Source organism: Sciurus carolinensis, chromosome 8, assembly GCF_902686445.1.
Source record: "Sciurus carolinensis chromosome 8, mSciCar1.2, whole genome shotgun sequence".
Lineage (NCBI taxonomy): Eukaryota > Metazoa > Chordata > Mammalia > Rodentia > Sciuridae > Sciurus > Sciurus carolinensis.
In genome coordinates this window covers 109,999,482-110,011,517 of record NC_062220.1, presented here as the reverse complement: position 1 = coordinate 110,011,517, position 12,036 = coordinate 109,999,482, and positions in this window count along the sequence as shown.

Here is a 12,036-nt window from a genome sequence, read left to right as displayed (position 1 = left end):
TTTTTAATTGGTGTGTTGAATAAGATAAATTCATTGTCCAGTTATAAAGCATCTCCTTTTACTTTTCTGTCACTTCAAATTGTATTCAGTGGGGATATTCTTTCCTTGCCTCAGGAAATATTCTAGCAGATCTCATTACATCTTTACCAATTTCACTAATAGACCATTTCATGTCACATGTAGATCACAACTGTTCAATTCACTAACAAAACTGCCCACTGCCATGTAATTCACAAAACTTTAACTAGGTGTTGCAATTAGATTTCACCCTTGGAGCCAATCCAGAGAAAGAAGACTGGGCTGTCTGTTCTCCCTAATATTATTTCTACTTTCACTAGTAGCAGCCACCCTCTCTTGCTTCAGGATCAACACGGATGGAGGGAAGAAACTTAGGGAGCATCAGAATGGACGGCATATGGTTTCAGTTTCAGCAAAGATAGAGTAGCTCTATTCCTTCCAGGTCCTCCCTCTTATGGATATAGCACAATAAGCAATCCGGGGAATACTTTGAAAAGTAGAAAGAAGGTGGCCTTTTGAGAGACCTCAGGGAATAAGAAATGATAGGATGATGAGTATTCTGGGTTTTCTTTTTGCATCTTGGACAAGACACTGCAAAAGTCTTCAACCTACCAATGCGCACAAACAGAAACAACCAGAAGAAAGTCTACTGATCCTAGTCAAAGAATCAAAAAAAGGGGGGACAAACAGAATACACAGTACTCATCCAATTCCAAACAATATCAATAGAAATGACAATTCCCTCACATGACAATTCCAATATATCACAATTTTAGTGGAGTCAATACTTATCTTCTATCCCACCATTCTGATCCACAGTGCAAGTGACTATACTTCATTTTCCCTATATTGTGGTTCAATAGGCAAAGTAGTAAATCAGTCTTTCTGTGACACACAGAAGAATTAGGCACTGGTACTCTGCATCTGCTGCCAACGTGATGGCAGCAGGACAGGATGGGGACTGCTCATTCTTCTCTTGCTTAATGGAAGCAGGCAGTGTTCCAATTATCTTACAAAGGTGGCATGACAGAGTAAGGCTATGAGCTGTGCATACACCTGCACCTGACATTAATGAATCCGAACAAAGTCCTGTGTAGTGAACCAACTCATCATTTCACTTTGTTTCCAACCAAGGTGTTAGTATGATATAGTAAAGGACTCAATCTCCACTCTAATTTTGTAGCAGAGATGGGACACAGTGGTGCAAAACAGGGTTTATTAATATTCGGGATCCTTACTCTGTTCTCATGTAGCTGAGACCCAGTAGAGGGCTGAGCCTGCCTTCATGGCATCAATGAAGCAGAATGAGATGATGAGAAGAAAAACTAACTGGCATTCTATTTCCCTGCCTCTTCTCCACATTCCTAGAAGGGAACTGCAGAAAGCTGAACTTCAACCCAATTTTGAAACAGCAAAAAGAAGTAAGTTAGCCTTCTTCTTGTTCCGAGGTGCTCTCTACTAAAAGCAACGGCCACAATGAAGATGAGTTTACATTTCAATTTAGAGTCAATGAGGCATTGTAAGTAGGTGACCTACTTTAAAAGTGTGGGCATGGATGACCAGATAGCTAAACTTCCACCCCACCGTCTGCAATGAAATTCTGTACATTAGTGCTCCATGTTAAGCAGAGTGGTATCAATAGAACCCACCCAGAAAATGAATCTTGAATGGTCCACCACAACAAGAATCTTTAAAAGAAATAGTTTAAAGAGACTCCTCTGATACATAATATTAGATCTAAAATAATCAGTATACAATTAAAACTTGGTAACAAAGGATTAATAAGTGATTAAGAATGAAGTAAAACAAACAAAAGACATCAATAAAAGTGGAATCAGATGTCAGAGTTACTGGATGAGGATTTTTAAAACATGCAACATAAAAAAAAAAAAAATCAAGCAATTACCAGCTCTCCTGAAAAAAAATTTTAAAACAACACAGACAAGAAATATAAATTAGGAAAATGAATTAAATGGAACTTATAGAACTGAGAGAATAAAACAACTGAAGCAATATCACTAAATGATGACAATAGATGATGTAAAAGATGGAGGGTAGCATCAATGAAATTTAAATAGGCAAGAGAATTTACCCAGTATAAAGGAAAAAAAAAAAAAAAAGAAAACACAGAAAAAAAAAGTCAACAGAGTTTTAGGGACTTTGAGATAATAAACGAAGAATTAACACTTACAAAATGATAGTCAAGGAAATAAGGAAAGAAAGGGTAGAATTGAAAAAGCATTCCTACCAATTACGACTAAAAAATCACCAGAAGAACAAAGAAGCTTAATTCTAAGGCGTAAAAATCCTGATTGAATCCCAGTAGTATAAAACCAAATATCCACACCAAGAAATATTATACATGGACTTCTTGAGACAATGACTTGAAAATATGCAGAGAAAAATACCAATTCGGAGGGCAGCAAATTTCAAACTGAAACAATGAAAGAAGATGGAAGTGTCACAGAACTTTTTTGGAAGTAACCAAAAGATCTGGAGTGACTATAATGATATCAGACAAAATGGATTTTAGACAAACATCTTAGCAGAGATAAATAGGAACAGTTTATAATCTCATAATATTAATTCATCAAAAAGTTAATTACAAATACAAACCCAACTAACAACAAATTTCCAAAACACATGAAGAAAAACTATCAGAAGAGAAAGAAAAAATATATAATGTAAAAAAGTAGGTGAACACTTCAAACTTCACTTTCAGAATAAGTAGAAAATTAGACAAAACACAATGAGTCAATAGAAGGCTAAAATAATATTACAGACAAAGTATATTAAACAACCACCTACAGAAGACTTTGCCCAATGATAGCAGAAGACACTCTCCTCTTACCCACACATTAAATACTTTCACAGATGAACTGTGTATTGTGCCATGAACCAAGTACTAATTATTTAAAATGATTGACAGTATACAAAATATATTCTCTGATCATGACTGAATAAAATTACAAAATATATTTTCTCATCAAAACTGAATAAAATTACAAAGGAAATTTGGGAAATTTACAAATAAGTGCAAATTAAATAGCATATAATCCTAAATACTAAATTATAAAACAGTCGAGGCAAAAATGAAATTAGAAAACACTTTGAGATAAAAATGTAATAGTGAATATGAACTATTTATTCAGCTAAAATAATGCTTAAGGGAAAATTTGTAATTGCACAATCAATATTAAGAATGATGAAAGATATCAGATCAATTCCCTCTTGAGACACTGCAATTAAAAGAACAAACTAAACACAAACATGACAAGAAGGAAATAGCAAACAAGAGAGGGGAAGCTTTCATTTCAAAAGCAATAAAACAATGAAGGAAATCAGCAAAACAAAAACCTGTCTTTGAATAAGTCAACGAAATTGCCAAACTTTTAGCTAAATAACCCCCCAAAATAAAAAGTTTCAAATTATTAAAATAAAAAAATAAAATAGGATCTTTAATACTATCTATACAGAATATTTTAAAAAATTATAAAGAACTGGAAAAGACAATTTTATGTCAACAACATAGATAATGAAAATAATAGATTCTAGAAATAACATAAGCTGGTGAAATGTACTCAAGGAAAAGGAGAAAGTAGACATGTAGGAGTAAAAATTGAATTAGTAAGTAATTATTTTCCCACAAAGAAAAGATGAAATTCAAGTGGTTTTACTAGTGAATTTTGCAAAATATTTAAAGACAAAATATTTGAAAAATTTTCCAGATGAGAGTAAAATATCCCATAAAATTTACAGACCAATGTCTCTTCTTTATATTGATTCACAAACCCTCAACATAACACAAACAAATCAAATGAAATAATGCTGAAAAGGGGATTATAAACTATCACCAAATGAAATTCATCCCAGGAAAGCAAGGTCAGTTTCATATTGACTTTTTCATAAAAGTCAATTAACGCCTAAAATCCCAGCAGCTCCAGAGGCCTAGGCAGGAGGATTTCAAGTTCAAAGCCAGCCTCGGCAAAAGTGAGGCACTAAGCAACTCAGTGACAACCCGTCCCTAAATAAATAATAAAATAAGGCTGGGGATGTGGCTTAGTGGTTGAGTGCCCCTGAGTTCAATCCCTGGCACCCCCTCACTGCAAAAAGTCAATTACTTTAAAATGCTATGTAAACAGAATAGAACTAATTACAAAAGAATAAACAGCAATAGAAAAAGGGATAATAAACACATGATCATCTCAATATACAGGAAACAACACATCCTCATGATAGAAACATTCATCAAACTAATACCAATAAACTCCTCAAATTGATAAAAATAATTTATACAAAAGCTTTTTATGAATTCTTTTCCCTCCTCCTATTCCCTTTCCTCTAGAGTTTTAAAAAATGCTTCATAGCCTTAGTTTAGTCATTCTATCTTTAGGATATCTAAACAGCCTCAATAATTTAATAATTTCATTGACTGTGCTTAACAAACACTCTCTTCTTGACCAGACTGTAATCAGGTTCCTCTGAACTTTCTTCTCAACTAGGTCTTTGATCTTAGCCTTTTGTGAACATCCTTACAATTATTTCACTCTATAATGAAAAATATAGAATACCCACCATGTTAGCCAGATTTGTGTTACTATGACAAATATCTAAGGCATATAACTTAAAAGAAAGGTTTACTTGGGCTCATATTATCAAAAGTTTCAGTGTAATGGCAGCATACTACATCACAGCAGAAGCACTTGACCAAGAAGGTGTTTATGACTTGGAAAATCTAATATTATTTAGAATATAATACTCAAATAAATTATCTACAGACTTAATACAATGCCTATAAAAATACAGTTTTCTTATTTTATTCAAATGGTCAAATTTTCCTAAAATTCATATCAAAGTTAGTTACATTATTTTTTTTTCAAAACTGTCAAGTTTCTCTTAAAATTTATATACAAATTTAATGGTACTAGAATATCAAAACTGTTATAAATGTGGGCATATAAATCCATGGAATAAAATTCAGAGTTCAAAAATAAATTCACATATCTATGAACAACTAAATTTCAACAAGTGGTTCAAGATTATTTCTCCTTTGAGTGATCTAGTCACATTAGCAGGATTCTCTCCTAAAGCCCTGACTTATAATGATGACCACAAAAGCAAAGACCTAGTTGAGAAGAAAGCTCAGAGGAACCTGATTAAAGTTTGGCCACGAAGAGTGTCAAGAACAATCATTGAAATTATTAAATTATTGAAGCTGTTCAGATATTCCAACTACAGAATGATTAAATTTAGGCTATGAAACATTTTTTAAAGCTTTAGAGGAAAGGAAACAGGAGGATGGAGGAAGGGAGGGGAAGAGGAAGTAGTGGGAATTAAATTGGAGCAAATTATATTCCATGTTGTATAATTAGGTCAAAATGAACCCCAATATTATGTATAACTATAATACACTAATAAAAATGAAAAAAATTCTTATTGAAATGACACAGTGAATTCTATATTTACTTTAAAATATTGTGGGACTTTTTAATAATGTATGCAAATATACACAGTAAGAAATGTTATAAGTGTGTGTAAGTATTTCCCTGAGGTAAATTACTAAAATTTCTTTCTCTGTTATACTTGGGAGGTTATAGAACTTTTACTCAAAATATATGTCCTGCAACTTGGCCTATGAGAGTTACTTCAGATTTGATTGCATTCTTCATATTCCACAAGTGTACAAGTGATGTCGCTGTCTCTACTTTATTTCTTATAAATGGATAAGAGCCTATCATTACCTCAAAATAAAGATTTTAAGCAAAACAATTATAAATTGTGTATAGTACTTTGCAGGTTATTAAGTGTGATTACAGGATTATGGTGCTACAATAAAAATAATAATTTAATTAAGTGTTGTACCAGCAGTGGATTCAGAATATTATATTTATTTTATACTTGTTGACTATGGAAGTAACATCAATTTTTGTCTCAAGTTCATGTGAAAAGCACCCCCCGACTGTAGTTTTATCTGTTTGTTCTATATTTAAAATTTGAATTAGCTTAAAATAAAGATAATGGTATAATGAAAATAAACAGAAAGTACTGGAACAGAACACATAGTGGCAACAGAGTTAGGACAGGGGATGGTCTAAACACATTGGGGTCACAAGAGCAATTATTTAGAGGTTGCAACTCTTTGACATCCTCTCTGTGGTGTTGATGCAAGTTGATGCACTTATAACACTTCCTACAACTGTATGACAAAAATGTGAATATTTCTGTATGTAAATCACAAAAGTTTTAAAAAAACACTTTTAAAAGGATATAATCTGAACAAAAACTGGAGAATAAATGCCAAATAAGATAAGCATATACTAAATCTAGGATAATTATATTCAATTCTGTTTAGGGATCGTGTACAGAGAACATGGAATCAAAGCCAGCATTATTTTATACTTTAGAACTCTGTTACAGGAGCTAAGTGGGGAAAAATGCTAGCATCTATCATGGAAGGTTTTCTAACTTTTTCCAAGTCATAATTTATAAAATAATCAAATTAAGTTGCTTTGTATATAATTATATGGAGCACATTTAAGGTCATGTGATTATGGGTGCATGAGAAGTGTTTCTTATACAGCAACAAATGATTGGAAAGTATAAATGACAAATCACATATTCTGAAATAACAATTTCCCTCTATAACTACCATAAATATTATTCCATTAAATTAAGTTAAAACTTAGGTGATACATTTTATGCCCTTGAAATTAAGTTCAATGACTACAATCATTTAGCAAGGATACTTTTCTTTAACTATGGTCTTTCTCTTAGCCAATATAAAAGAAGGCTTCCCTGTACATCTCCCAGGTCAGGACTGATAGAACCTTAATGTGATAAGAGGGCTTCCACACCTCTCTCCTGCTCTGAGAGCAACAGTTGAAATCAGTACCAAACTGTAAAATGAGTAGTAAGTATCAGGCTGACTACTGACTATATCCTGCAGAAAATATTTAAACACTTGACATCCATAAACCAAGATGTCCTCACATTAGAAATATTACAAAGGAACTGCTGTAATTCATTAAAATGGCCCAAGAAAAAAGCCACTAGATATCCTTTCACATATTTTCAAAATATTTTCTAAAACAAAAGAGTTTTCCTTTGTCTCAAAATTTCTAATTTTAAACTGAGATAAAGCTCAGATTTGTTTTTAAAGTTATATTTCATTATGTTGCTATTAGAAGAAATATACATCCATTAAGATAAATTTAGAATATGCAAAAAAAACTTCAAATATACTTGATGCTTTGATATGAACATTTCTGTATTTTAGTTTAATAAAATGTTGTAAGTTGATATTATCATTTAAAAATTTGTTGTATCTTGTTTTATCAGTGTATACTCTTGTGAAATACAGTTATGAAAAAGTGTTCAACATCTCTAGTAATTACAGAAATGCAAATTAAAATAACTCTAAGATTTCATCTTACTCTAATTAGAATGGCTATTATCAAGAACACAAACAATAATAGATGTCGGCATGGCTGTGGAGTAAAAGGCACACTTTTACATTGCTGGTGGACTTGCAAATTGGTGCAGCCATTCTGGAAAGAAGTATAAGGAATCCTCAGAAAATTTGGAATGGACTCACCTTTTGACCCAGTTATCACCCTCCTGGGTTTATACCCAAAGGACTTGAAATTAGCATAATACAGAAACTCAGTCACATCAATGTTTATAGCAGCTCAATTCACAATAGCTAGATTGTGGAACCAATCTAGATGCCTTTCACAGATGAATGGATAAAGAAACTGTGGTATATATACCATGGAATATTATTCAGCCATAAAGAAGAATAATATTATGACATTTGCAGATCAATGGATGGAATTGGAGAATATCATGCTAAATGAAAAAGCCAATCCCCAAATCCAAAGGCCAAATGTTTTCCCTGATAAGTGGATGATAATATATAATGGGGGTAGGGGGGTTGGTGAGTGAGAGAAGAATGGAGGAACTTTAGATTATGTAGAAGGAAATGAGAGGGAGGCGAGTATGAAAAATGGTGGAATGAGACAGACATCATTACTCTATGTACATGTATGATTACACAAATGGTATCAATGTACATCAGACACAACCATAGAAATGAAATGATGTACCCCATTTGTGTACAATGAATCAAAATGCAGTCTGTAAAATAAATAAATAATTTTAAAAAAAGAAATACAATTCTAATAAGTTTGTAGATGTGGAACTTTAAAATTTGTTAAAATGTTGCTCCTTATTTTGTTAGCTTCATTCATTGAGCAAATCTTTCTAGGTTTCATTTTTCTACATCTGTGAAGCAATAATATGTATCATAATCTAAAACCAGTGCGACTAGTTGCTGGTGTTGTAACTCAGTGGAAGAGCAATTCCCCAACATGTGTGAGGCACTGGGTTAGATTCTCAGCACTGCACATAAATAATTAAAAGGTCCATCGACAACTAAAAAAATATTAAAAAGAAAACAATATAACTAGCTTAAGTATTGAGTTTTCTAATAAATAATGCTTTTATGTCATATATACAGGTATATTTTATTTCAAGTAAACAAACAAAAAACAATGTATATAACCTTATGTATACACATGGAAAAGACCTAAAATTTTTGTCCTTCTGTGTACTATACTCACAATCTTGTGCAAAAGAAAATAAAAATAAGGTACTAAGCAATAATACTCCATATTTTCTTATCCTTGGATTTAAGATTATCGAAGCAGAAATCCTCTAACCTGTTCTAGATAGGTCATGTAATGGTTAATTTTATATGTCACTTTGACTTGACTACTTTGCCCAGCTATTTGGTCAAACATTAATCTGGATGTTTCTGTTAAGATGTTTCCTCAGTGGTGTCAACATTCAAAATTTTTTTTATTTTTTTAAACTGTTTTATTGGTTCTTTTTAGTTTTACATAACACTAGACTCTATTTTGATATAATTATACAAGTTGAAATGCATCTTATTCTAATCTAATAATCTAATCTAATTCTATTGCATCTTTTGGGTGGACACAATGGTGGGATTCTCTGTGCTGTATTCATATGTATATATGAATATTGTTTCAGATTCATATATGTGTGTGTATATATATATATGAAAATTATTTCAGATTCATTCCACTGTTTTTCATTTTCTTATCCCCTCCCTTTCTTTAATTCCCCTTTGTCTAATATGCTAGATTTCTTTTATTTTTAAAATGAAGCTGATTACCACCCACAATGTGGGTAAACCTCATCCAATCAGTGGAAGGCCTAAATGTAACAAAGATTGACCACCAGGTAATTGCAACAACTAATCCTGTTGCAAGTAATTCAGTAAACTAATCTCAAACCTATTCTTAAAATTTTGTATTTGCCAAGCCTGCATGATCAAGTGCACCAATTGGTTAAAATCTCTCTCTCTCTCTTTCTCTTTCTCTTTTCCTATTTCCTTTCCCTATCTCCCTCCCCCTTGTTCATTCCATTTCTCTGGAGAACCCTGTTGAATACAAGGGAATTAGCCCACTGGTAGCCCAGAACTCCCTCAAAGGAAAGAAGAAACATTCAAATCATACATTCTGAAAACGATGGAGCGCATACAACTACTTTCATGAGTTGATCTCTAAAGGGAAGTTAGGGGATCAGAGGGTTTGTTCAAAAGTATAGCATCTTTCTAAGAACACCAATTTGGGGAAATGGGGAAAAAAAAATTCTGTCCATAGGTTAAGTGACTGGCAAGGTCAATATGGGGTTTGTCCGCATTTTAGCTCAATATAAGTTCATCTTTATTGTCAGTAGCAGGACCAGCAGCAAAATTTGGGCAGACAAATCAGGAAGACATACTGGGTTAAAGGATCATTTTGTGGCATTATATTTTATAGTATTCCACAAGTTGAATTTAGCTATACAGTGGATAAGCATATAACTTCGGAAGCCTACACTCAAAATAGCAACAGCCTTTTCAGGTTCTTTTAGCAAAAGGACAGGGGAGATGACAATCACAGAGCTGAAGAATCACATAGGCCTTATAAGATGTGGATTTATATTGGAGAAACATTTTTTTTTCATCCTTAATAAGCAAAAAGAGGAAACTTTTAGTGTCATCAGAACAGCAAAATTACAGTTATGGCAGTTTTCCAAAAGGAAAACTGAAGAAAATACTTAGAACTTCTTCTTCACACAAAGTTGGTCTTCGAGGCATTTACCCATGGAAACAACCCTGATTGATTAAATATATTTAGTGACCTTTTTTTGTGCTCCCTCCCCCAAAAATTCTTAACCTCTTGAAGGTATTGCTCTGTGTCATCAGTAAGATGTTTCTACCACACTCATTTCTATCCTTGTTACTAATTCCTCACCTGACATTTTTCCTGTTGTACAAACAACAAAACAACCACAGAGAAGGATTCTTCTCATTTCCCTGTTATTGCTCACAACTTTTGGGTATCTCCCTCTCTCCAAATTCTCCTGAACTCCCCCACCACACACGCTCACACACACATACTCACACACACACACACACACACACACACACACACACACACAGATACATGGAATTTTCAATGTAATTTTGCTCTTCCTTCTCACTTGGTAGTTCATGAAATGTGGTAGTCTGTCCCCCTTTGCCACTGACCTGAGGATGGGATAGCACTAGACCCACATGAACCTGTAAATGTGGCTGGCAGTACCTCCCTGCAACTGCCATGAGAATTTCTACAACCACCACCGCTTCTATGGTCATTTGTACAATTTCCAGAATTCTTTACTGCTATCACCACCTCTCTTCCTTCCTAGGGTGGATAATCCCCTCTCATATCTTCCACACTCCATCCGAGTTGTTTACAGAGACCATACAAAATGGGACTTAGGAGCCCTCATTTGATGTCCCACTCTGTTATGATTTAGGTATGAGGTGTCCACCTAAAGCTCATGTTTGAGACAATGCAAGAACATTCAGCAGTGACATGATTAGAATATGAATGTTATAAAACTGGGTAGTAACTGTGGGCAGGTACAGTGTGACTGGAAGAGGTCAGTCACTATGGGCATGATATTTTGTCTCTGGTGAGGAGTTCTCCCTACTTCTGGACTGCCATGTCACAAGCAGTTTTCCTTCTCCACATCCTTCTGCTGTGGTGTTCTGCTCACGTTGTTCCCAGAGCAATGGTGTCGGTCGCCTATGGACTGAGGTATCTGAAACCATGTGCACCAAATAAACTTTTCCTCCTCTAAAATTGTTGTTGTCAGGTCTTTTGGTCACATCAGTGAAAAAACTGCTGAAAATATCTTCTCCCTTTACAAGGATCTTGGATAAGAAATCCAAGGGTCACTGGAAAGCAGTGTTATAATTTCATTTTAGATAGTTTGAGTTTTGTCCTATCACCAACATGGTTAAAAAAAAAAAAAAATCACTCTCCGAAAACATGTATCAGTGCAAAACTGTGGAATGCTTACCTTGTTTTTTTGAACCTAGACAAAGGAAGATGTACAAGGATCCCAACGAAAACTGACCTGGAGATTTATTTTGGCATGCCACTCTATACAAAACAGTTCTCCAGAGGTACAAAACCAAAACGATATGGATGTGTGTGTGTATGTGTGCGTTTGTGTGTATGTGCATGTCTATGTGTACTTACATAAAATAAGCAATTGGCTTAGAGATTTCTTATAAGAAATTAGTTTAGATGATTATGGAAACTAACTAATCTCAAGTTCTTCAGGATGAGTTAGCAAATTGGAGACCCAGGGAACCAAATGATGCAGTTGCACTCTGAGTTCAGGATCTAATAACTAGAAAAGCCAGTGGCATAACTGTAATCTGAGGGTCAGCAGGCTCAACCCCAAAAGAGCCAACATTGCAGTTTGAGTATCAAGCAAGGAAAATGTCAGTGTAACAGATAGAAGGTTTACAGGTAGGAAGAATTTTCTCTTACTGGAGGAAGCTCATCTTTTTGTTTTATTTGAGTCTTCAATTGATTAGATCAAGCCCACCCACTTGAGAGGACAATGTGTTCAGTCTACCTATTTAAATGTTAATTTCATAAAAAATGC